We start from the raw sequence: 27,570 nt of genomic DNA on the forward strand, positions 1-27,570 counted from the left end.
CAAAAGGCTGTTTTCGAGCAACCAAGTCAAGGGATGAAATATCATCTAAAACCCTTATTTATAAGGGCGAAAGTCGACGGGATACCAATAAAAAAAGTGTTTGTTGATGGTGGAGCTGCTGTGAACCTAATGCCTTATTCCATACTTCAGAAAGTGGGTAAATCTGATAAAGACTTAAGGCCCCATAATATGGTGTTGTCTAATTATGAGGGCAAGACAAGCGAAATACTTGGAGTGATCCAAGTAAAATTGGCTGTTGGTTCGATTGTCAGGTCAACCATTTTCATGGTGATTGCGTCGCATGCAAATTTCAAACTTCTCTTGGGTCGAGAGTGGATCCATGGCATAAGGGCAGTCCCTTCAACGCTGCATCAACGTGTGGCTATTTGGAGACCAGATGGTATAGTCGAAAACATTGAGGCTGACCAAAGTTACTACAAGACTGAAAGTGGTCGTAAACATTTCGACCGACACTTGGCAAATGTAGCTCCTTGCTACAAAGCAGAAGAGGTATATTCCTCTGACGAAAGCGTGTCTAAGTACCTCAACTTGGACCCAAATTATGGTTTCATTTGGAACATAGAAGATCCCAACGAGCCATTGAACCATGCAAGTCCTCCAGAGCAGAGGACACAGGTCGAAGGTAATGACCATTGAGTCAGAATTTCTGGCTCGGATTACGGCTTACTTGGCCGAAAACAAAGAAAAAACGGCTCTAGAAGCTGAATTGGAGGAAAATATGGCTGTTGAAGCCATGCTAACAAAAGATGAAAACAATCCAGAAGTCGATCACCAGGTCGAAAAGTTTGATGGAATATACGTTGACGAACCTTTGGGTTTTGAAATGGATCCAGTAAGATCTATAAAAAGAATGCAGGCTCAAGATCTTCTTGAGGGAATCGACTTGAGTGATGGCTAAAAGAATCGAGATGAATTCGAATGGGATCGAGAACATCAACAGGAACTAGACCAAACAAAAGCTTTTGTAACTAAGCCTAGGGTATGCTAAAATTAGGTATAATGATATTGAAAAATTCCAATCCTTGATGAGCATAAAGAGCGCGAGCGTTGATATGATGTGTATCAAACTCTTCTTCAGAAAGCTTGAACTCTTTTTTGACGCAAGATCTTCTAAGAGTGTTGGTTAAAATCTGTGCCATGATGGTTCAGAGATGGTTTGAAGAAGGAAGATGTTTAAAAGAAAATGTTGTGCGTAAAGAAGGAGATGCAAAGAAGGATGGAAAGAGTGAGGCTATATATAAAGGATATGTGGTTACTTCAGCAAGGCAAACGTGGGGGAGGAAGTTAGATTTTAGAAAATCTAAGGTCACATCAAGTATCTTGGAAATTGACATAAGTAAGTGGGGAACAGATAAATAGCCCATTACCTAGTGTTTAGGTAATAATTAGTGCCTGGGAAAATGTAAAGTAATCATGGCGTCAGAAGAGGAACAAAATTCGAAACCCAAAATAACTGAAACGCCATCTTTCTATTTCCTGAAATCAGTCGAAAGAAGTCGCTTGGGGGGCAATTTGTTACCCTAGGATTTCGACTTACCAATAAATGGGCCATTGGGCCTCAATTTGGTAAAAAGGCCTTAAATTGGTAATTGGGCCTCATCTTAAAATGACTACATGGCTTTGTGAGTTATCATTAATTTCAATGCTTTGTGAGTCGAAACGGTCCTGCAGCAGTCGAAGCTGTTCGACTAAAGAAAGTTATCAGCACTTGTCGAAGATGTTATCAGCACTGGATGGTCGAAGCTGTTCGGCCAGGAGGTTTATCAAAGGCTTCAGCGTCCGACTAAAAGTATGCAAGGACTTAAGACTTTTGTTGAAGAAAACTGAAATAAAGTCGAAGTCCATTGGAAGTTACAAGGAGACGGTTTTCAGCAGTTACAAGAGACGCGTGGAAGTCTCACTGTTGAAGATGCTGCATGTTGAAGACACGTGTCGACCGATAATCAGTCGACCGTTAGTAGTAGTTATTTTATTTTACTATTTAAGCAAGTTTTTAGGATTAGTTAAAGGTCTGCATTTTGCTACATTAACACAAGTATAACTCTAATCTCTGCGCATTGAGTAACGAGTGCAACTTGAACATGTACGTATGCGTCCCAGTTTAATTTACCAGTTAAATTACCATTCCAGTTTAAATTACCTTTAAATTCATGCAAGTCTTCTTTGCTTTCTACTTCATTTTCAGTACTTTATTTTCAGTGCACATTTACTGCTTTTTATTATCATCAGCCTTTAATTTCAGCATTTACTTCATTTCAACGTTGTTGTTGCAATTAATACGAACCAAATACACATAATTAACAATATAAAGCAATTAGTCCTGGAGTATTCTAGTTGACTCCGCAAAGTAACCTTTAAAAAGGAAACTAGCGCTTGTTTACCATTTTCCAGGGTAAACAGGAGGGACCCAAGGTTGGGGGCCAAAGGTGAAAGGCTTACCCCAACCGAAGATTTGAAAGAGTTCTAGATTGGACCTCTACATTACCTAATCACTAAGTTGTACACCTCATTGCCTGAATCTGAAGAAGAAGATTTTATCGCCCTACTCAGAAAGAACATCAGCATGTTCTCCTGGGTGCCCTCAGATATTCCTATCATAGATGCAAGAGTGGTGTGTCACTGACTCACCATAGACCCTCAATTAAACCAGTGTCTCAAAAAAGCGCTCGGTTGGTTAGGAGAAGAGAACAAACATATGATGGTTTCATCACAAAGTTCAAATACCCTTTGTGGCTGGCTAACATGGTTTTGGTGAGAAATTCATCAAACTTTCACCGACCTCAATGTTATATGTCCTAAAGATATGTATCCTCTCCCCTGATTGATAGATCTTAGGGTTAAAAAACATTGAGTTCAATGAACGCCTATTCAAGGTACAACCAAATTAAGATGGATCCAATATATGAATCCAAGATAGAGTTCATGTCCAACCATTGTAATTACTACTACAAAGTCATGTCTTTTAGGCTTAAGAACGCCAACACCAACTATTGAAGGCTCACGGACGTCGTGTTCTCAAAGAAAATAGGACACAATTTGGAGGTTTACATTGATGACATAAATGTGAAAAAAATCAGAAGGGGATAACCATGCAACAAACTTAAGAAATATATTGGGATTGGTTAGGAGTTATAACATGCACCAAATTTGGAAGTGCTCATTTGGAGTACCATGCTAATTCATATAGTCACACATCAATGAATCTTACTATTTTTATTCCAAACTTATCTTAGTTTGTATTTTAAAACAAATATATATTTTTATATATAAAATCGAGGCAAAATTTAAGGTGTGATATATATTTTTTTATTTGTTTTAATTATACTTTTTGTATATTTTTACATTACACTCCTTCAAATGATACGCATTTTTTTCAAATAAATTTTCCATACATTTAAATATGTATATAAAATGTTTAAACATGCATTTTTATTATTTCAAAGATACATAATTACCAATCATAAACTTAAAACTAGTAACAATTCAAAGATCATTAATTGATTTTTCTCATATATAAATGTTATTTATGTTTAGGTATCGTTTACAAAAAAATTTGAATCAATTGTAAATTTTCGCACATAAAAATATTTAGATTAATAATAGTATTTAGATAAAAAATATTTAGATAAATTTTCCCATATACTTTTTTTGAATAATTTTATGTCGGATCATAAATACTATTTTTCGTATATAAAAATACTCAAATCGTATAGTAAATTTTTTATTCCGTATACAAATATTATTTTTGTTTAGGCATCATTTACAAAAATATCCGAATCAATAGAATTTGATACTAATATAATTTGAATATAAATAATAGTAGTATGTTACAATTGAATAAGTTATACACTTTTTTTCCCGTAGATATATATTTCTCCTATTTACATTGATAACATATATTTGTAAAATGACAGTAACAAATAATTTTTCTAATATTTAATTGTGCAAACATTATTTTAATTGTATAAACTTCATTAATTAAATATATTAATATAATAATATTTTGAATCATATAAATTAAAGTTAATGATAAGTGAGACACATTTTTGTATTTTATCCAATAACACATCTTTTCAAGTATATTTTTAAATTCACTTTAATTGAAATAATTTTTTTAAACTAAAATTATTATTATTATCTTAAAAAATATTGTATCCTAAAATAAAATTATTTTAAATTATATTTCTTCGTTATTAATATTTAATTACTAAGGTTAATTTTTAAAAATTTAATACTATTTTAAATGTAAATTAACAATCATTTAAAATAATCATAATAATCTTTTTATTAAAAAATAATTGATTGGAATATTTTGATTAATAATTTATTAGTAATAATAATAAAGTGATAAAAAGTGAAAAGTGAGTAGGAAAGTAAAAAGTGAGTTGAAAAAAATCAACAAAGAACAATTTTTGCCCCAAATTATTAATTTAGACTAAGATAACAAAATTGTATTTTTGTGATTTCCAGAAAAATAAATTTTCTTATATTATAGATGTTATCTTGAGGAATTATTAATAAACTTGAAGTCCTAAATACATTTTATTTATAAGCTAGAAGTCACATATAACAATAAATACTAATGTAATGTGCTTGGAAGTTAACTTTGATCCAAAAATACAATATATAACACCACATTTGAAAGTTAAATGTTATCCATCAATACACTCTAATAATTCATAAATACATTTTCTTTTAATATTATTTATCTCTTATGTTTTAATCTTTCATGTCAGGGAGGGTTTGAACTATTTAATAAAATTAGTTATTTTTTAAAATTTAAAATGCTTACTAAATATGTTAGAGGGGCAAATACAACACATTAATGTATTTGATTTTTTTTAATAATTGTTTAAATTTTAAGAAAGATTTTTTACAACTATATAAATGAAAATAATATTTGATAAATATTATCTTGAGGAATTATTAATCAACTTGAAGTGTTAAATACATTTTATCTATAAGCTAGAAAGTCATGTATAAAACAATCAAAACTAATATAATGTGCTTGGAAGTTAACTTTGATCTAAAAACATAATATATAACACCACATTAGAAAGTTAAATGTTATCCAACAATACACTCCAATAATTTATAAATATGTTTTTTTAAATATTATTTATCTTTTATGTTTTAATCTTTTATGTCATGGAAGGTTGAATTTAATAAAATTGATTATTTTTTTTAATCTAAAATGCTTACTAAATATGCTAGAGGGACAAATACAACACATTGATGTATTTGGATTTTCTTTAATAATTATTTAAATTTTGAGAAGGATTTTTTACAACTACATAAAGGGCAATAATATTTGATAAATGTAAGGAGAATTTGAAACTTAAAAGAAAATTAACGAAACTATTTCTTAAATAGAAAGGAAGAAATATGGTTGAAGTTGTCAAATTTGCTTATATTATGTTTATCTTTCTTTCTATATTGTCGGCGTCAATCTTCAATGGAAGTAATGCATTTTTTAATATTTACAACTTTTCTCCATTAATTTATACATAAGTTTTTATTAAATATTATCTAAACTTTTATACTTATTTTGCAATACAGGAAATTCCATGTGCAGGAGGGATACCGATTGTTTAAGTCGTATGTGCTTGCCACCAAAGATAGTGAGGTGTTCCAATAAAATATGTGTGTGTGGTCCTATATGATTATACATTTAATGTCTTATCCAAGAGAGTACACAAATGAGCTTCAAGGAAAGTTTTATGAACTATAATGTAGTTATTGTATTGTCATATCATAATTTGTTTTTTTTTTCTTTTACATTTCACAAACGGTGTATTATGCTTAATTTTATTTACATTGTGTTCTTATATTCAATTAAATTCACTTTTTCCTTCTTTTAGAATATCTTTAATATTTAAGTTGAAAAATAATTTATATTACTTCTAAGACTATAATTTTACATTCATGCTATAGTATTTATATACTCTAATATTTCTCACATCAATTTATATTTCTCATAGATTTTAATTTTTTATTGGCCATATATGTATTGGACTTGAGACTTCACACACAAGAGGGGGGGGGGGGGGGGGGGGATTTGGAAAAACGTGGTTTTAAAAACATTTTGGCAAATTAACTTAAATCAGAGTTTTAAAATCATTTTCAAATGATAAGTAGCGGAAAATAAATAACATAGAGTTAAAGGTAGAGGTTCGGTCAAAACTAAAGGGCATACTCATCTCCCCAAAACATGATCTTGAGAGTTTTCAATAAAACTTGGGAGCTTTTAGTAGTAAAAGCTCATGAATCCCTTATACAAGGAAATGGTGGTTAATCTTCGACCAAATATAATAAGATGATGGATATGAGAGTTTGCGTCTTTTCTCCATTAAATTGCTGAGAGTGAAATGGCAATTCTCCCTTCTCAACTGCGTATTGAAGCAGTAGTCTCCTTTCCATGAACACATAACTTGTAACGGTTAGCCTTCAAGTTCCAAATATTTGAGCTCAATTTTGGTTTAATATGATAACCAAATAACCTCTGATATTTTAACCAGGATGATCTAAAACCATAATTAATTTTAACATGAAAAATCATAACCTATGATATTTTAACCGGCCTAATCTCAAACCTAGAAAGATTTTAATATTGGTTAATCTTCAACCTAGAAAGGAAATGATCACAAAATCTCCAACCAATGCTTTTATCAAGTTTAGTTTCTAACCACATATTTTATCCATAAATGGACTGTATTAACCCAAGGTGTATAAATAACATTTCCTTGATGAATTCTACAATTCCACACTTCCAGAATTACATTGATATCCTCACTCACAAAGGACTTTTCTCTCAAACAGATTTGGCTATAGCATTTAGTGAGAGAAAGTTAACTAAAACTTTAGAGAGATAGAGTGTGTGTGTGAGAGAGGGAATTATCAAAACATATTTTTGGATGATTTGAAATGAGAAACGAAGCCTCTATTTAAATGCAAGAGGAATGCTTAAAACATAATTGTCATTTAATTATTTTGGCAGTTGGATAATTAATTAGCACTCTGGTCTAATGGATTAGATTAAAAAATTGTCATTGGTGGTCATTCTAAAAGGAAAGAAGACATGTCTAGCCGTTTCACATCATTGATGTGTTGTCTAAATAGCTCGGGGCTTAAGTTTGAAATGATCTAATCGATTAGAAAAAGGGACTAATCGATTTGATTTGTCAAATATTTCTCTTTAGCTATTTTTACTGCTCCTAAGTCATCTAACACAACTTAAAGACATTTTTGAAAATGTTTAAGGGATTTGAAAACATGTTTTAGTGTGTGTGATTATAGCCATAAACTTTTACAAAAAAGTCCTCCGCCTTTACATATGTTCACTTAGTTACTAACCAAGGAGATTAACTCCTTCTACAAGCCTTTTGCCAGATATTATCTTTTGTGTTGATAATTATTGAGATCAGTAGAGGCTTTAGATAATGCACTTTGTTTGCCATCTTAAGCTCATTAAAACCATATTACTCGGGTTTGTATCCTTAACCGTTTAATATTTCTCGTTAACCAGGTTACATATTAATGCGCCAGAGAGACCCAAATTCCTTAAGATAGCTAAATACCTCACCCCGAGAAAGTGTAGGTCCTCGGGATACTCCCCTAAGCTTTGATTTAAAACACGTCATCTTCTATCAGATGCCTTGAGCTCAAGGGACTCCGTAGTGTTATAATTGTAAAAGACCCTACATAGGATGATGTCTTTAGGCCGCCCTATAACAGTCGAAAATAGAATGTGGCCTAAAAGGAGGTATTACCTTTCCCCAAGGATTTCCTATCTCCTAGTCGTAGAGAACATGAAATAAGGCATTTTTTGGGCAGAGAGAAATCACGATCTTTAACTGACTCACGGCTCCCTTGGAAATAGAGATTCAGGGGTCAATCGTTGATTAAATGGGCAGCGACCATTTTCAAGAAAAATATAGGCCCAAGAGGCCTCTATAAATACTCTTTCTCCTAAGAGAAGAAACAGATATAATTGCTTAGACCTAACTCATACGCTTATACCTAAGCACTCAAGACAAATACGAGACCTCTCACCTCACATAAACATGTATTCAAATGCACCATAAACATCATCGTACAAGGTTTCTCATCGTTGTGGACAATTCTTAACCATCATATAACGTAATATACCTACAAAGGCCTCTGAGTTCTCTCGCCCTTGCAGGAGGTAGGGGTGGCAAAATAGGCCGCCCGCCTCGCCCCGTCTTAAGCTCACCAAAAAAAGAGCGGGGTGGGCAAGCCTGCCAAGTACAAATGGGCATAAAAATCTAGTCCGCCCCGCCAAGGTAGCGGGCGGTGGACTTGCCCGCCTATCTTTTTATTATTTTTTTAATAGATTAATAGGCTTTTTTTACCTTTCAATTATATTTTTCACTTATTTTTATAATAATTTGTTATAAAGCATCTTTTTAACAAATTTAACTTAAAAAATATTGCATATATTCACAAATAAATGTATAAAATAAAACCATCAAAAATTGGAATTACTAGATTTAACTAAAAAAGAGCGGATTTAAGGGAGGACAGGCTGAACGAATGGGTAGGGCAGACTTTGGTGAGTTGTGGATTTTGGCGGGTTGCGGGTTTTGGCAGGGTGGACTTTGGTGGGCACCGGACCTAAAATCTCAATCCAACCCGCCATTTTTGGCAGGTGCACAGGCTGGTCCGACGGGCCACGATATGTTTTGCCACCCCTTGCAGGAGGAACACACACCTATACTTTTTTACCAATACAATTTGGATGGCGTGAGATGCGGTTAGCCATTGAATTGATCCGAGTAGTTAACATTATGTCATCGTGAGGGTTACATGCAACCCGAAGGAAACCAGGGTATACATCTTCCGCGTTTAGTAGCTTGTTACTTTGTAATTGGACATTCGTTTTTTCGGACCTTGCGGATGCTTCGAAACAAAATTAATTTTGACATGTTTGGTTGTTCTAGATTATAATTGATTATGCTTTCTATTATTGATTCTACTTGAATTTATGATTTGTAGTTTTTGAATTTAAACATTATTTTTACACTATAATTTATCGTTCAACTCACTTTTGTAAAATTTTATCCAAGCTTAAATCACTTTACCTTCAACATACTTTTAACAAGAAATAGTTTTACATTATTAATTCACTTAAAATCAATATTTTCGCAAGAAAATCAAAGACACACTCAATCACTCCAACTAATCAAAGCCATGATAAAAGACGACTATGTGTTTGCCTATCCAATATATATATATATATATATATATATATATATATATATATATATATATATATATATATATATATTATTTGTTTGAATTATAATTCTTGTTTATTTTTATATTGCACTCCTTCAAATGATACACATTTTTTAAATAATTTTTTTAAACATTTAAGTATCGAAATAAAATGTTTAAACATACATTTTTATTAATCCCGAGATACATAATTACCAATCATAAACTTTTAATGTTATCTTATCAACTTGAAGTCCTAAATATATTTTATCTATGACCTATAAGTCGCACATAAAACAACCAAAACTAATGTATAACATCATATTTAAAAGTTAAATGTTATCCAACAATATGCTCTAATAATTCATAAATATGTTTTCTTTTAATATTCTTTATCTTTTATATTTTAATCTTTCATGTCATGGAAGGTTTGAACTATTTAATAAAATTGTAATTTTTTCTTTAAATATAAAATGCTTACTAAATATGCTAGAGGGACAAATTCAACATATTGATGTATTTAATTTTTTTCAATAATTGTTTAAATTTTAAGAATGATTTTTTTTACAACTATATAAAGGACAATAATATTTGATAAATGCAAGAAGAGTTTGAACCTTAAAAGATAGAAATTAATAAAACTATTTTTTAAATAGAGAGGAAGAAATATGGTTGAAGTTCTCAAGTTTGTTTATATTATGATTATCTTTCTTTACTTATTGTCTGCGTCATTCTACAACGGAAGTAATTTACTTTTTAATATTTACAAATTTTAGTTGTTAATTTATACATAATGTTTTATTAAATATTATCTAAAATATTATTCTTATTTTTCAATACAGGAAATTCCATGTGTTGGAAGGATACCGATTGTTTAAATCATATGTGCCTGCCACCAAAGATAGTGAAGTGTTCCAATAAAATATGTGTGTGTGTTAAAGTGACCTCGCTACTTGATTAAGAAATTTTTATGAACTATAACATAGTTATTGGATTTACATATCATAATTTGTTTTCTTTTTCTTTTATATTTCACAAATTATGTATTATGCTTAATAATATTTACATTGTGTTCTTCTATTAAACTAAATTCATTTTTACCTTCTATCAGAATATCTTTAATATTTAAATTGAAAAATAATTTATATTACTTCTAAGACTATAATTTTATATTCATGCTATATTATTTCTAATATTTCTCACATCAATTTATATTTCTCATAGGATTTTAGTTTTTTTGGGCCATATATATGTTGGACTTTAGACTTCACACACAAGAGGGAGCAGGGGAGGCTGAATTGTGTGGTTTAGAAAAACTTAGTTTAAAAAACTTGTTGAAAAATTAACTTAAATTAAAGTGAAGTTTCCATTCTCTCTTCCTAACTACAGATTGAAGCTGTTATTAATACAGGAAATTCCATATGTAAGATTGATACCGATTGTTTAAATCGTACGTGCCTGTCACCAAAGGTAGTGAAGTGTTTCAATAAAATATGTGTGTATGTTAAAGTCAACTCTCTCTTTGATTATGTTCCTATATAATTATGCATTTAGTGTCTTATCTAAGAGAGAACACAAATGAGTTTTACGAAATTTTTATGAACTATAATGTAGTTATTGTATTGACATATCATAATTTGTTTTCTTTTTCTTTTATATTTTACAAACTGTGTATTATGCTTAATTTTATTTACATTGTGTTCTTCTATTAAACTAAATTCTCTTTTACCTTCTATTAAAATATCTTTAATATTTAAGTTGAAAAATAATTTATATTACTTCTAAGACTATAATTTTATATTCATGCTATAGTATTTACATACTCTAATATTTCTCATAAATTTTAATTTTATATTGGCCATATATGTGTTGGACTTGAGACTTCCCACACAAGAGGGAGAGGGTGAATTGCGTGGTTTAGAAAAATGTCGTTTTAAAATCTTTTTGACAAATTAACTTAAATTAGAGTTTTAAAATTATTTTCAAATGATAAGCAGCGGAAAATAAAGAACATAAAGTAAAAGTTAGAGGTTCAGTCAAAATTAAAGAACCTACTCCTCTCCCTAAGACTTGGTCTTGAGAGTTTTCAATAATACTTGGAAGCTTTTAGTCGTAAAGGCCCACAAACCCCCTTATACAAGGAAATGGTGGTTGGTCTTCAATCAAATATTACTAGATGATGGATATGAGAGTTTGCGTATTTTCTCCAATATACTATTGAGAGTGAAGTGGTCATTCTCCCTTCCCAACTGCGGATTGAAGCGGTTAGTCTCCTTTCCACGAACATGAAACTTGTAACGGTTAAGGAGATGAAAGACCCTTGTTTGGAGTTGTGTGGGGTTGAATTAGTACAGTTGTGTTGTGATATTTCAAAAGTTGGCAAAAAAATAGAAAACAAAAAAATACAAAATAAAAAGAGAAGAGAAAAATGGTTGTAAAGAAGTTGTTTGAAAGTGAATGAAATATTATTTAGTTCAATTCCCGCAGTTTATTTCAATTCTCTTTTGTCGCTTTAAATATTAGCCTAGTACTCTTTAAAATTTAACTCACCCCTACCTTGGTCACGTTTGAACCCAAATAATGTTCTTTTGATCTTTTGTGTGTATGTATATCAAGTGTGGATGTTAGAGTCTTTTTAAGTTTATGGTAACACTAACTTTTATGATGTTCTTTGAATATAAACAAATAGTCTAAACATTTGAGAGTGAGAGAATGTTTATATCATGTGAAGATCTTGCCACTTCTGATATATTCTTTGGTAAATTATCCCTCTTATTTGATTTGATTGTCACAAGAAGTTACTCACTAACATCACATTCCTTGAAGCTTAGAATGATAATTTTGCTTATACCTATGTGATCCTGAAAGTCTTTGAAATTGCATGTTATGTTTTGTTCTCATTTTTTTTGGTTTTTATTCTGTTTTGAATTTTTAATTTAGTGTTTTACTCGGAGTGCAAAAGTTTAAGTGTGGGGGAATTTGATTAGTGAATTTTGATGCACACTATTTTACTTTGTGTTGCGACAATTCTTTAGTTTCTCTTGTTATTTTTATTTTTTTTAGCATATTTTCCAAGTTTAGTTTAATTTTTCTTTTATTTTATTTCCGCCACTTATTTTCTGAATAAGTAATAATTTACGAATCATAATTTGAGATACGAGATGTCATTTGACGCTTTCTAATATGTATTAGAAAGCTAAGAGGAAAAGTTACAAGTTTAATATTGAAGTCAAAATCCAATTAGGAGTGAAGAGAAGTCAAATAATGTGTTTTCATTCCAGACTTAATAAAATAATTAGTTTTTGGACTGGATTTATGTTTTTTGGGCCGGGTGCTCTTAGATCTCGGTTTTCTTGTATTATTTAAGCAAACATATAACTCTATTGCTAGATATTTAGTTTTCACAAAATTAGAATAAACGACCGCTAAGAATTCCACAGTGAGCCAAACCATATACACATAACTCTATTGCTAGATATTTAGTTTTCACAAAATTAGAATAAACGACCGCTAAGAATTCCACAGTGAGCCAAACCATATAGTCGATGTACTGAGTCGTGTTTCCATCAAGACTTTGAGTTTTTTACCTTTATCAATTCATCTTCTTTTCCTTTTCGAATATGCTCTGTGAAATTTAGTTGCTTAATTTGATATGTCATAGAGTATTGTTGATTAAATTTGATTGATGCATGTTCCTTAACCATAATCGTGTTTACGTAGATTTTTTCGTTAATTCGCATATTCTTTAATCGTTTTCTTAATTCGGCAAATAGGAGTGTAATTCATATGATATCGGTGACGCTTGTTTAATCGATGCTGTAATCAAATATGAATAGACCTGCTTAAGGAATTGGAAAATTAATAGCTAGTGATAAGTCGGAAACCAGACCAGTAGATTAATTCGCTCATCGTATTTGTATTCAGTTTATCTATTTTTTTCATTCATTTTTCTAAAACATTGAACCCCCTCATTCCCCCTTCATTTCATTTGGCTGGCTAAATGATTTATGAGTCCTTGCGATATGAATCAAGTGTCACTTCCATATACTATATTTTATTAACCTGTTTTTGACCCCTGTGCGACAACGAATCAACAGCCCAACAACCAAACTGTTAGGAAGTATTATCTTATTGTTAAAGAAAAAAATATCATATAAAATAATTTTCATAGGCGACACAAAGGATCTTGCCTAGGCCAAGATACTTCGATTGTGATTTAGAGATCACTAAGATGACATCTTCCAATGGTATGTTACAGAATGTGGTACCTGCAAAAACACCATTATGCCTAACTCACTGAATGAACAAAATAAATGGGGTAATCTTAGGTTTTCATTCGTGTGCACAGTAATTTGATGCACATGTTTTAGTTATGGCAACAACATTAAGGTTTTGGAAGACCCTTGTCTCTTATACTTAATCAATATTGTTTATACGAGAAGATGATAGCATATAGTTTGTTATAGGGTTAAATATATTTTTGATTTCTACAAAATTATCAATTTTAAATTTTAGTCCTTATAAAAAAGTCATATTTTAGTTCTTATAAAATTAGTTATGCATGTATTTTTAGTCCCTGTTGAAGGACTAAAACGTCATTCAAAACCAGTTTTATAAGAACTAAAACATAATTTTTTTATAAGACTAAAAATTAAAGCTTGAGATATTTATAAAAACCAAAAACATATTCAACCCTTTGTTATATTATCTGACAGTCCTGCCTTAATTTTCTGCTTGGTTCACACTCTTTTTAGGATAAGTCTATGCCCACTCCCAAGGTTCTATAATCTTCCTCTTTGTAATTTATTCCTAGCTTAATTAGTCTTATATCATATTTGTCATAAACATATATCTTTTAGGGATGAATGATTTCATGTTGAGTAAAGACATGATTAAGCTACCCGTGACTCAAGTTCTCGAAATATTACGTTAATGGGCCATTTTCAAACCTGTTGTGTTGTTAAGCTTTTTAAACTTAACCTTTCATTAAATATTATTCATGGATTATTTTAAAGAGAAGCTTTTTAAACTATAATTCTTATTTGTCTTTATTTGTCTTGTTTTCCCATTTTTTTATTTGTTTTTAATTATAATTTTTGTTTTTTTTTATATTGGACTCCTTCAAATGATACACATTTCTTCCAAATAAATATTTCATACATTTAAATATGCAAATAAAATATTTAAACATGCATTTTCATTAATTAAAATATACATAATTATCAATAATAAATTTTTAATGTTATATGAGGAATTATTAATAAACTTGAAGTCCTAAATTCATGTTACTTATGAGTTAGAAGTCATGTATAAAAAAAACCTAATGTATTATACTTGAAAGTTAATTTTGATCCAAAAATATACTCTATAACACCAATTACCATATTTGAAAGTTTAATGTTATCCAACAATACACTCCATTAATTCACAAATATGTATCCTTATAATATTATTTATTTTTTATGTTTTAATCTTTTATGTCATGAAAGGTTTGAACTATTTAGTAAAATCGGTTAGTTTTTTTAATCTAAAATGCTTATTAAGTATGTTAGAGGGATAAATACAACACATTGATGTATTTGAAAAAAATTAATAATTGTTTTAGTTTTAAGAAAGGTTCTTTACAACTATATAAATAATATATAATAGATGTAAGGAGAATTTGAACTTTAAACGATATATATTGATAAAATCACTTCTTAAATTGAAAGGAAGAAATATGGCTAAAATTGTCAAGTTTGTTTATGTTATGATTTTCTTTCTGTCTACATTGTTGGCGTCAACCATGCATTTAAGTAATCCATTTTTTAATATTTATAATTTTTTTTGATAACTCAAACATAATGTTTTATCAAATATTATCTAAACTCTTATTCTTATTTTGCAATACAGGAAATTCCATGTGTAAGAGGGATACCGATTGTTTAAATCGTACGTGCCTACCCCCAAAGATAGTGAAGTGTTCCAATAAAATATGTGTGTGTGTTAAAGTGACCTCTTTCATTAATTATGTTCCTATATGATTATGCATTTAGTGTCTTATCCAAGAGAGTACACAAATGAGCTACATGAAAGTTTTATGAACTATAATATAGTTATTGTATTGACATATCATAATTTGTTTTCTTTTTCTTTTACGCTTAATAAACGGTGTATTATGCTTAATTTTATTTATATTGTGTTCTTCTATTCAATTAAATTCACTTTTACCTTATATTAGAATATCTTTAATATTTAAGTTGAACAATAATTTATATTACGTCTAAGACTGCTATAGTATTTATATACTTTAATATTCCCCACATTAATTTATATTTTTTATAGATTTTAATTTTTATATTGGCCACATATGTATCGTAATATGTTTAAAAAGCTTAACAACACAACAAGTTTGAAAATGGCCCATTAACGTAATATTTCGAGAGCTTGAGTCACTGGTAGCTTAATCATGTCTTTGCTCAACATGGAATCATTCATCCCTAAAAGATGTAGATGTTTATGACAAATATGACATAAGACTAATTAAGCTAGGAATAAATTACAAAGAGGAAAACTATAGAACCTTGGGAGTGGGCATAGACTTATCCTAAAAAGAGCGCGAACCAACCAAAAAATTAAGGCAGGACTGTCGGATAATATAACAAAGGGTTTGTCGCACGCTCGCGAAAATGGACAGTGTCGCCACCAATATATTTATCCCAAAGAGGGAAAGGAATATCAGAAAACCTAGAATAAGGATAAGAAAAGGTCTTGCGACCAAAGATCGGGTAAGAAGTCGGTTATGCGAGGGGAAGGTATTAGCACCCCTCACGTCTGTGGTACTCCACAGGATCCACTTATGTTTGTTCTATTCTAAGGGTGTGTAAATCTGTAGCTTAATTACTAAGGGAATGCATGCAAATGAAAGAAAAGAAACACGGGGAAAACAAAGGTTTTAAATAGTTGTCTCGCTTAGGCCCCGCGACCTAATGCCTACGTATCCTTTTCAGGAATCAGAGCGCCTTAGTTCGGCTCTTTAGTTTTTGTTTGTTTTTGTGTTTTTTAGTGGACGAAGTTACATTCACACTCCGCTACTCAACCTCTGGAGTCTTAAGCTGGGAATGGAGCGGAAATAACGTGTCCGATTAGGAGAAAGAATGCCCTGAAGGCAAGAGAAAGAATGCCTCGGAGGCAAGAGAGAAGAGAGAAAATTGGTTTGTATTTTTTAGGGTAATTCCATGATGAACAAAACCCAATACAAGGTTCTGCACCACTTTATTACTTTGATTTAGGTCTGAGCCTTTATTAGATGTTTTAGATGTTTTTGATTGGTGATTTTTAAGGGGGATTAATCTGCGAGTTGAATCACATAAGGATAGAGAAACAGATTAGGGAATGAATCCCACTCATTTCTCTATATAATGATCGAGAAACAGATTAGGGAATGAATCCCACTCATTTCTCTATATAGTGATCGAGAAACAGATTAGGGAATGAATCCCACTCATTTCTCTCCCATTAAGTGATTGAGAAACAGATTAGGGAATGAATCCCACGCATTTCTCTCCCACTTTTAGTGAAGTGTGATTCGCCTATTCCTTTATTAAATGTTTTAAAGTTGAAAAGAAAAAGGAACGAAAAACTAGCCTAGAATGAATAACTAGCCTAAGTGTTATGATTATACCTAAGTGTTAGGATTTTAAGGGAAAAGACTAAGCCTAATAGTTATGAAAACATTATAGGTCCTAAGTCTAAAGGAATGAGATTATAAGCACAAGCAAAGATCAAAATTACAAGTAAACAATGATACAAAATTAGTGCAAAAATGACTAAAAGGATGACTCGAAATATGGTACAAAACATGGAAGCAAATGATGCAAAATATAGTACCAAAAAATGAATTAAAGGACTATTATTTTTATGTTGATTTTTATGAAGGAAATTGAATTCTAATTAAGCAAAAGAATTAAAAAAATTAGCCTAAACTAATATTTTTGTGATTATTTTATATGTCAAAATTCATGTTAAAGTCTAAAATGATAAGGAGAAAATTAGTATTAATTACCAAAATGAAAATGGCAAAAACTAATTAAAAAACTAAATTCTAGTAATGGACACAGGGGGTGCAAAATTGAAATTAAGGTGAGGAACAGCAGCTAGGGCGCAGGCCCAGTGGTTGGCCCAGAAGAGTTTTTTGTTGTCAGATTTTATTATTCGCCCAAAAAAGGTGTTATGGGCTCGATGGGGGGGGGGGGGGGTATAAAAGCAACTCTTGAAGAAAGGATGTTGAAGGGCCTCTGCTGCAGACTTCATCCTCATAAAATAGTTTTTTTTCCTTTCTTTTTTTCATTAGTTGGTAAATGCATTCCATGTACTCAAAAACAAAGTACAGAATGTCACATTTACGAATAACTTCCTTCAGCTTCGCAACATTTGAGTAATTTATTTTTCATAATGACTTGACTTCACTTAGGTTCACACACTCCTCCCAAGAGCAATACTTTTTCTTCATTTTGTACTTGAATTTTGTAAAGGATTTGAACTTTTGTAATGGCTTCGGATTGTAATTTGAGCAATTGACCTTTCCGATGTCGACTCTTGAACACTTGATATTTGTAATTAATTTAAACCTTGAACAATTCCTCCATCATGCTTTATTTGAAGTTCCACCCTTTAAGTTCTTCCATTGGCCATACTAGGACAAAGTTATAAACTTGTAGTGCCAAATTCTTCATCTTGCATGCTTAAATGAAAGAGGTGATGACAATGATGTCTCACAACTTGTATGCCAAGAAACCAGACAAATATTTCCCTTGATTTCAACTTGTAACTTGACTCCAATAGCATGAGATAAAATGCTAATTAATAGATTCAATGTACATTTGGTCAGTGAGAATCCATAATGACTCGATGCGCATCAATTAAATGGACCAATTACATTGACCAAGTACCAAGCGTTATTTTTCCTTCGGGTGATGAAATAAATAAGCTTCTTTTGGCTAAGGCTTCTGTGAGACCTCAATTCGATCCTTGGTCCTTGATCCCAGATTTTAGCTTAGTTTTTACTTTTATTTAATGAATGAATTCATGAAGTTAGATGACCTAAGATGTAAATAAATGAGATATGTAAGCCAATTAAGAATAATTAGATGGGCAAATTTTGGGGTGCAACAGGGTTGAATATGTTTTTGGTTCTTATAAATATCTCAAGTTTTAATTTTTAAACTTATAAAAAAAATTATGTTTTAGTCCTTATAAAATTGGTTTTGTATGAGGTTTTAGTCCTTCAGCAGGGACTAAAAATACATGCATAACTAACCAATTATAAGGACTAAAATTTAAAATTGATAATTTTGTAGGAATAAAAAATATATTTAATCCTATAACAAATTATATGCTATCATCTTCCCGTATAAACAATACTGATTAAGTCTAAGAGACAAGGGTCTTCCAAAACCTTAATGTTGTTTCTATAACTAAAACATGTGCATCAAATTCCTGTGCACACGAATGATAACCTAAAATTACCTTATTTATTTTGTTCATTCAGTGAATTAGGCATAATGGTGTTTTTGAAGGTACCACATTGTGTAAAATACCATTGGAAGATGTCATCTTAGAAAATCACTTTATATGACATTTTTTTCTTTAACAATAAGAAAATCACTTTAAATCACAATCGAAGTATCTTGGCCTAGGAAAGATCCTTGGTGCCGTCTATGAAAATCACTTTATATGACATTTTTTTTCTTTAACAATAAGATAATGCTTCCTAACAGTTGGGCTATTGATTCGTTGTCACACACGAGTCAAAAACAGGTTAATAAAATATAGTATATGGAAGCGACACTTGATTTATATCGCACAGACTCATAAATCGTTTAGCCAGCCAAATGAAATGAAGAGGGAATGAGAGAGTTCAATGTTTTAGAAAAAATGAATGAAAAAAATAGATAAACTGAATACGAATATGACGAGCGGATTAATCTAATGGTCTGGTTTCCGACTTATCACTAGCTAGTAGCTACTAATTTTCAAATTCCTTAAGCATGTCTATTCATATTCGATTACAGCATCGATCAAACAAGTGTCATCGATATCATATGAATTACACTCCTATTTGCTGAATTAAGAAAACGATTAAAGAATATTTGAATTAACAAAAAATCTACGTAAACACGATTATGGTTAAGGAACATGCATCAATCAAATTTAATCAACACTACTCTATGACATATCAAATTAAGCAACTGAAATTCACAGAGCATATTCAAAAAGGAAAAGAAGATGAATTGATAAATGTAAAAACCTCAAAGTCTTGATGGAAACACGCTCAATACATCGACTATATAGTTTGGCTCACCGTAGAATTCTTAGCGGTCGTTTATTCTAATTTCGTGAAAACTAAATATCTAGCAAAAGAGCTGTGTGTTTGCTTAAATAATACAAGAAAACCGGGATCTAAGAGCACCCGACCCAAAAAACATAAATCCAGTCCAAAAACTAATTATTTTATTAAGTATGGAATGAAAACACATTATTTGACTTCTCTTCACTCCTAATTGGATTTTGACTTCAACATTAAACTTATAACTTTTCCACTTAGCTTTCTAATACATATTAGAAAGCGTAAAATAACATCTCTATCTCAAATTATGATTCGTAAATTACTGCTTATTCAGAAAATAAGTGACAAAAATAAAATAAAATAAAAATTAAACTAAACTTGGAAAATATGCTAAAAAAAAAATAAAAATAACAAGAGAAACTAAAGAATTGTCGCAATACAAAGTAAAATAGTGTCCATCAAAATGCACTAATCAAATTCCCCCTCACTTAAACTTTTGCACTTCGAGTAAAACACTAAATTCAAAATTCAAAACAAAATAAAAAAAAAATGAGAACAAAACATAACATGCAATTTCAAAGACTTTCAGGATCACATAGGTATAAGCAAAATTATCATTCTAAGCTTGAAGAAATTTGACGTTAGTGAGTAACTTGTGACAATCAAATCAAATAAGAGGATAATTTACCAAAAAATATATCAGAAGTGGCCAGATCTTCACATGATATAAATATTCTCTCACTCTCAAATGTTTAGACTATTTGTTTACACTTAAAGCACATCATAAAAGTTAGCGTTACCATAAGCTTGAAAAGACTCTAACATCCACACTTGATATACATGCACACAAAGATCAAAAAAAAATTATTTGGGTTCTAACGTGACCAAGGTAAGGGTGATTTAAATCTTAAAGAGTACTAGGCTAATATTTAAAGCGACAAAAGAGAATTGAAATAAACTGCAGGAATTGAACTAAACAATATTTCATTCACTTTCAAACAACTTCTTTACAACCATTTTTCTCTTCTCTTTTTATTTTGTATTTTTTTCTTTTCTTTTTTTCTTCAAAAGGAATAATATAAATTTTCTTTCTTCTTTTCTTTTTTTTTTCTATTTTTCTATTTTTTCTGCCAACTTTTGAAATATCACAACCCAACTGTACTACTTCAACCCTTCACAACTACAAACAAGAGTCTTTCATTTTCTTAACCGTTACAAGTTCCATGTTCGTGGAAAGAAGACTAACTGCTTCAATCCGCAGTTGGGAAGGGAGAATGACCATTTCACTCTCAATAATATATTGGAGAAAAGACACAAACTCTCGTATCCATCATCTTGTAATATTTGGTTGAAGATCAACCACCATTTCCTTGTATAAGGGGGTTCGTGAACCTTTACGACTAAAAGCTCCCAAGAAATATTGAAAACTCTCAAGACCAAATCTTAGGGAGAGGAGTAGGTTCTTTAGTTTTGACTGAACCTCTAACTTTTACTTTATGTTGTTTATTTTCCGCTGCTTATCATTTGAAAATAATTTTAAAACTCTAATTTAAGTTAATTTGTCAAAAAGTTTTTAAAACGACATTTTTCTAAACCACACAATTCACAATCTCCCTCTTGTGTGGGAAGTCTCAAGTCCAACACATATATGGCCAATAAAAAAATTAAAATTTATGAGAAATATTAGAGTATATAAATACTATAGCATAAATATAAAATTATAGTCTTTGAAGTAATATAAATTATTTTTCAACTTAAATATTAAAGATATTCTAATAGAAGGTAAAAGTGAATTTAATTGAATAGAAGAACACAAAGTAAATAAAATTAAGCATAATACACAGTTTGTGAAATATAAAAGAAAAAGAAAACAAATTATGATATGTCAATACAATAACTACATTATAGTTCATAAAAAGTTCGTAGAGCTCATTTGTGTACTCTCTTAGATAAGACACTAAATGCATAATTATATAGAAACATAATCAAAGAAAGAGGTGACTTTAACACACACACATATTTTATTGGAACACTTCACTGCCTTTGGTGGCAGGCACGTACAATTTAAACTATCGGTATCAGTCTTACATATGGAATTTCATGTATTAATAACCGCTTCAATCTGCAGTTAGGAAGGGAGAATGGCAACTTCACTCTAATTTAGGTTAATTTTTCAACAAGTTTTTTAAACTAAGTTTTTTTAAACCATACAATTCAGCTTCCCCTGCTCCCTCTTGTGTGTGAAGTCTCAAGTCTAGCATATATATGGCAAAAAAAAACTAAAATCTAAGAGAAATATAAATTGGTGTGAGAAATATTTGAAATACTATAGCATGAATATAAAATTATAGTCTTAGAAGTAATATAAATTATTTTTCAATTTAAATATTAAAGATATTCTGATAGAAGGTAAAAATGAATTTAATTTAGGGTTAATAGACATTTGCCCCCCGCTATATAGGCGTGTTTCGGTTTATCCCCCTATTAATTTTTTTTTTGGATTATCCCCCTGTATTTTTAGGGTACCCCCTAAGCGTGTAAAAAATAGTGAAAAATCAGGTGGGTAAATAAAAAAAACAAGGTTACAGGGAGGTCCTAGAGGGGTAAATCATAGAGCTTTTCATATTTCAAAGGGGCAATCCAAAAAAAAAAATTAATAGGGGGGTAAACCGAATCTCGCCTATATGGCAGGGGGGCAAATGTCTATTAACCCTTTAATTTAATAGAAGAACACAGTGTAAATAATATTAAGCATAATACATAATTTGTGAAATATAAAAGAAAAAGAAAAAAAATTATGATATGTCAATCTAATAACTACGGTATAGTTCATAAAAATTTCTTAATCAAGTAGCGAGGTCACTTTAACACACACACATATTTTATTGGAGTACTTCACTATCTTTGGTGGCAGGCACATATGATTTAAACAATCGGTATCCTTCCAACACATGGAATTTCCTGTATTGAAAAATAAGAATAATATTTTAGATAATATTTGATAAAACATTATGTATAAATTAACAACTAAAATTTGTAAATATTAAAAAGTACATTACTTCCGTTGTAGAATGACGCACACAATACATAAAGAAAGATAATCATAATATAAACAAACTTGAGAACTTCAACCATATTTCTTTCTCTCTATTTAAAAAATAGTTTTATTAATTTCTATCTTTTAAGGTTCAAACTCTTCTTGCATTTATCAAATATTATTGTCCTTTATATAGTTGTAAAAAAATCATTCTTAAAATTTAAACAATTATTGAAAAAAAATACATCAACATATTGTATTTGTCCCTCTATCATATTTAGTAAGCATTTTAGATTTTAAAAAAAATATAACAATTTTATTAAATAGTTCAAACCTTCCATGACATGAAAGATTAAAACATAAATGATAAAGAATATTAAAAGAAAACATATTTATGAATTATTTGAGCGTATTCTTGGATACCACTTAACTTTTAAATATGGTGTTATACATTAGTTTTGATTGTTTTATGTGCGACTTATAGATCATACATAAAATATATTTAGGACTTCAAGTTGATAAGATAACATTAAAAGTTTATGATTGGTAATTATGTATCTTGGGATTAATAAAAATTCATGTTTAAACATTTTATTTCGATACTTAAATGTTTGAAAAATTTATTTAAAAAAATGTGTATCATTTGAAGGAGTGCAATATAAAAATAAACAAAAATTATAATTCAAACAAATAAGATATATATATATATATATATATATATATATATATATATATATATATATATATATATATATATATATATATATATATATATATATATATATATATATATATATATATATATATATCACCTTCCCCTGTCATTAGAATACATGTCTCGTTTTAGTATTTCCATCAAAGTCAACTTTTTTGAAATACATGTTCAATTTTTTTCCTTTGGTTTTAATTCAAATCATCTCGGTCGTTCCCACTTTAGTTGCCAAATCATCATTTGACTCTTAGTTTTTTTTTTGTCAATAAGTAAATTTGGATTTGTTTTTTCAATTAAAGATTGAGTTAGTTGAATATTTTAATTCTTTTGCAAATTATTTTTTAAAATTTATTTGAATTATTTGTTTTAAAATAAAAACCAAGAAAAGTTTGGAATAAAAATAATAAATATTTTATTTTCATGAGACATATTTGCAGCATAACCTTTTTACATTTGTATTCAAATAAATTATAAGAAAAGAGGAAGTTTCTTTTCACTTTTTTCAGCTTCATTTTTTTTCACGTTTCATGTCTTTTATCATCAATGCTCATCCATAAGACCATAACCATTTTTTTCTATCCATACATACATATCAACTCACGCAATTTACACTAATACACAAAAATTAGGTTTAAAAACACAACAAACTAACACAAAGTTGATCAATCTCAACCTCTTTGTCTCTTACAATCAAGGGTCCCTAATCCCTCTTCACAAAGGACACGGATTCCTCTTTAATTTTCCCCAAAGCTTAACAGAATTCCTCATCTTTCCCTCCAAAAGTGAACCGAAATTCAATCCTTATTCACTTATATAAACCTTTCTCTTTGGGTAAAGGGAAATGGCCATTTGGGCTAACCTAAAACCTAACCCGACCATTCTTCTGCAGATAATTGATGATAAGTCAAGCATAGTGCTTAAACGGTTAAGGATACAAACTCGAGTAATATGGTTTTGAGGAATTTAAGATGGATAACAAAGTGCATTATCTAAAGGCTCTAGTGATCTCAAGAATTATCAATACAAAAGATAATATCTGGCAAAAAGCTTGTAGAAGGAGTTAATCTCTTTGGTTAGTAACTGAGTGAACATATATAAAAGCGAAGGATTTTTTTCATAAAAGTATATGTCTATAATCATACACACTAAAATCTGTTTTCAAATCCCTTAAACATTTTCAAAAATGTCTTTAAGTTGTGCTAGATGACTTAGGAACATTGAAAATATCTAAAGAGAAATATTTGACAAATCTAGTCGATTAGGCCCTTTTGTTAATCAATTAGATTAGTTCAAACTTAAGGCTCAAGCTATTTAGACAGCACATCAATTATGTGCAACGTCTAGACAGGTCTTGTTTCCTTTTAGAATGACCAACAACGACAATTTTTTTATAATTTAATCGATTAGCCAACTGTCAAAATAATTAACTGAGAATTTTGTTTTAAGCATTCCTCTTGTATTTGAATAGAGGCTTTATTTCTCATTTCAAATCATCCAAAAACATGTTTTGGTACTTCCCTCTCTCTCTCTCTCTCTCTCTCTCTCTCTCTCTCTCTCTCTCTCTCTCACACACACACACACACACACACACACACACACACACACACACACTCTATCTCTCTAAATTTCTCTCACTAAATGTTATAGTCAAATCCTATTGAGAAAAAAGTTCTTTGCGAGTGAGGATATCAATGTAATTCTGAAAGTGGGGAATTGTACAATTCACCAAAGAAATGTTGTTTATACACCTTGGTTGAATACAGTCCATTTGGAGATAAAATATTTGGTTAGAAACTAAACTTGATAAAAGCTTTGGTTGTGAATTATGTGATCAGTTCCTTTCTAGGTTGAAGATTAGACAATATTAAAATCTTTTTAGGTTTGAGATTAGCCTGTTTAAAATATCACAGGTTATGATTTATCATGTTAAAATTAATTAAGGTTTGAGATCATCCTGGTTAAGATCTCATAGGATATTTGGTTATCGTGATAAACCAAAATTGACTCAAATATTTGGAACTTGAAGACTTACCGTTACAAGTTCCGTGTTCGCGGAAAGGAGACTAACCGCTTCAATACGCAGTTGGGAAGGGAGAATTGTCACTTCACTCTCAGTAATTTAATATAGAAAAGACGCAAACTCTCATATCCATCATTTTGTAATATTTGGTTGAAGATTAACCACCATTTCCTTGTATAAGGGGGTTCATGAGATTTTACTACTGAAAGCTCCTAAGTATTATTGAAAACTCTCAAGACCAAATTTTCGATAGACGAGTATGTCCTTTAGTGTAGACCGAACATCTACCTTTAACTTTATGTTATTTATTTTCCGCTACTTATCATTTGAAAATGATTTTAAAACTCTTATTTAAGTTAATTTGCCAAAAAGTTTTTAAAACCACGTTTTTTCAAATAACACAATTCAACCCCCTCCCCTCTTGTGTGTGACGACTCAAGTCCAATACATATATAGCCAATAAAAAATTTAAATCTATGAGAAATATAAATCGATGTGGGAAATATTAGAGAATATAAATACTATAACATGAATATAAAATTATAGTCTTAGAAGTAATATAAATTATTTTTCAACTTAAATATTAAAAATATTCTAATAGAAGGTAAAAATAAATTTAACTCAATATAAGAACACAATGTAAATAAAATTAAGCATAATACACTGTTTGTTAAATGTAAAAGAAAAAAAAAACAAACTATGATATGACAATACAATAACTACATTATAGTTCATAAAACTATCTTGAAGCTCATTTGGGTACTCTCTTGGATAAGACATTAAATGCATAATCATATAGGAGCACACACACATAGTTTATTGGAACACTTCATTATCTTTGGTGGCAGGCACATACGACTTAAACAATCTGTATCCCTCTTGCACTTGGAATTTCCTGTATTGCAAAATAGAATAAAAGTTTAGATAATATTTAATAAAACATTATGTATAAATTAAAGAAGAAAATTTGTAAATATTAAAAAATGGATTACTTCCATGGAAGATTGACACCGACAATATAGAAAGAAAGATAAACATAATATAAGCAAATTTGACAACTTCAACCACATTTCTTTCTTTCTATTTAAGAAATAGTTTCGTTAATTTTCTTTTAAGGTTCAAACTCTCCTTGCATTTATCAAATATTATTGTCCTTTATGTAGTTGTAAAAAATTCTTCTCAAAATTTAAGCAATTATTAAAGAAAATTCAAATACACCAATGTGTTGTATTTGTCCCTCTAGCATATTTAGTAAGCATTTTAGATTATAAATATAATCAATTTTATTAAATAATTCAACCTTCCATGACATAAAAGATTAAAACATAAAAGATAAATAATATTTAAAAAAACATATGTATAAATTATTGGAGTGTATTGTTGGATAACATTTAACTTTCAAATGTGGTGTTATATATTATGTTTTTAGATCAAAGTTAACTTCCAAGCACATTATATTAGCTTTGATTGTTTTATATATGACTTTCTAGCTTATAGATAAAATGTATTTAATATTTAAAGTTGATTAATAATTCCTCAAGATAATATTTATCAAATAGTATTTTCATTTATATAGTTGTAAAAAATATTTCTTAAAATTTAAACAATTATTAAAAAAAATCAAATACATTAATATGTTGTATTTGTCCCTTTAACATATTTAGTAAGCATTTTAAAATTAAAAAAATAACTAATTTTATTAAATAGTTCAAACTAAGATTAAAACATAAGAGATAAATAATATTAAAAGAAAATTTATTTATGAATTATTAGAGTGTATTGTTGGATAACATTTAACTTTCAAATGTGGTGTTATATATTGTATTTTTGGATCAAAAACAACTTCCAAGCACATTACATTAGTTTTGATTATTTTACTAGCTTATAGATAGAATATATTTAGGACTCAAGTTTATTAATAATTCCCACTTGGAAAAGACAAAAAAAGAAAGATAGTAACTACAAAAGTAAAAAATTCTAATGCAATAAATGTAATATCTCTTATACCCTAGTACTCAAAATGTTGTCTTGTTGGGATCAATAGAGTAATTAGTGGACTCGGAATCCTTATTAAAAGAGACTAATCATTATTAATTAGTACCCAAAGGAACATTGTGATATATTAATAATGAGTCAATTAGTCTATAGTTGTAAGAAATATCTACCATTGAGATATGTTCTTACTAACTTTTAATTCTAACCACAAAAAATATATT

At 29.8% G+C, this 27,570-nt stretch overlaps 5 long non-coding RNA genes across 5 annotated transcripts; 3 read left to right on the forward strand and 2 right to left on the reverse strand.

The window, feature by feature from the left end:
• Positions 1–5,129: 5,129 nt before the first annotated feature.
• LOC131657328 (uncharacterized) lies at positions 5,130–5,887 on the forward strand. The gene is made up of 2 exons (XR_009300621.1): positions 5,130–5,482; positions 5,581–5,887. It is a non-coding gene; the product is annotated as an uncharacterized LOC131657328 (long non-coding RNA).
• Positions 5,888–9,775: 3,888 nt separating this feature from the next.
• Positions 9,776–10,352, forward strand: LOC131657329 (uncharacterized). Its single transcript, XR_009300622.1, has 2 exons — positions 9,776–10,002; positions 10,101–10,352. It is a non-coding gene; the product is annotated as an uncharacterized LOC131657329 (long non-coding RNA).
• Positions 10,353–14,841: 4,489 nt separating this feature from the next.
• Positions 14,842–15,428, forward strand: LOC131657330 (uncharacterized). The gene is made up of 2 exons (XR_009300623.1): positions 14,842–15,053; positions 15,151–15,428. It is a non-coding gene; the product is annotated as an uncharacterized LOC131657330 (long non-coding RNA).
• A 6,517-nt stretch (positions 15,429–21,945) lies between these two features.
• Positions 21,946–22,792, reverse strand: LOC131657331 (uncharacterized). The gene is made up of 2 exons (XR_009300624.1): positions 22,645–22,792; positions 21,946–22,546 (listed from the first exon to the last, which is right to left on the reverse strand). It is a non-coding gene; the product is annotated as an uncharacterized LOC131657331 (long non-coding RNA).
• A 3,191-nt stretch (positions 22,793–25,983) lies between these two features.
• On the reverse strand, positions 25,984–26,564 carry LOC131657332 (uncharacterized). The gene is made up of 2 exons (XR_009300625.1): positions 26,347–26,564; positions 25,984–26,249 (listed from the first exon to the last, which is right to left on the reverse strand). It is a non-coding gene; the product is annotated as an uncharacterized LOC131657332 (long non-coding RNA).
• Between the last annotated feature and the right edge of the window lie 1,006 nt (positions 26,565–27,570).

The sequence above is a fragment of the Vicia villosa genome, linkage group LG3 (assembly GCF_029867415.1).
Source record: "Vicia villosa cultivar HV-30 ecotype Madison, WI linkage group LG3, Vvil1.0, whole genome shotgun sequence".
Taxonomy (NCBI): Eukaryota; Viridiplantae; Streptophyta; class Magnoliopsida; order Fabales; family Fabaceae; genus Vicia; species Vicia villosa.